Source organism: Poecile atricapillus, chromosome Z, assembly GCF_030490865.1.
Source record: "Poecile atricapillus isolate bPoeAtr1 chromosome Z, bPoeAtr1.hap1, whole genome shotgun sequence".
NCBI lineage: Eukaryota > Metazoa > Chordata > Aves > Passeriformes > Paridae > Poecile > Poecile atricapillus.
Genome location: NC_081289.1, coordinates 17,241,879 through 17,242,489, shown reverse-complemented (window position 1 = coordinate 17,242,489; position 611 = coordinate 17,241,879).

The window sequence follows — 611 nt, the reverse complement described above, 5'->3', positions numbered from 1 at the left end:
ACAGAACACATGTGTTCAACACTGACTGATCTCCTTCACCACTTCCTGCCAGGAGACCAAAGCAGCAGACTGATGGATTTCAATCCTAAATTAGGTTCTCTACATTCTTTCTCTGCCCCTTCTCTACAACCTTTTCCTTCAATTTTCTCTTCCAGCCCCATAGTTCTGTCAAAAAACAAATGCATCTAGACAATAGTACAGATAATATATCAAGTTCAGATAAAGGCACTGAAATCGGCAGTTCTGATGTTACAACTTTCTCACAGATAACAGAAGTTTCTTAAGAACTCTCCTGGAACAGGGAAAGAAGAGAAACCACATAGACTTTCAATGCAATGCTCAAAAACCAGCAAGAGCTTTAATATTGTATATTAAATGTTAAAAATCACATGCATAATTAGAGAATATAGTTAAGAATATATTTCAAAACCCAACCCTGACAGTTCACCTGCAACTGCTATAAAATATCTACTTTATATCTATCTGTGTGTATACATATATATATATATATACACATGATGATTTTCTGTAACCTTTGTACAGACATTTTAAATCTGCTTTACTTCACAGATGCTTTTATGCCAAAGGCATTCCCATCTTCTTTTATCCTA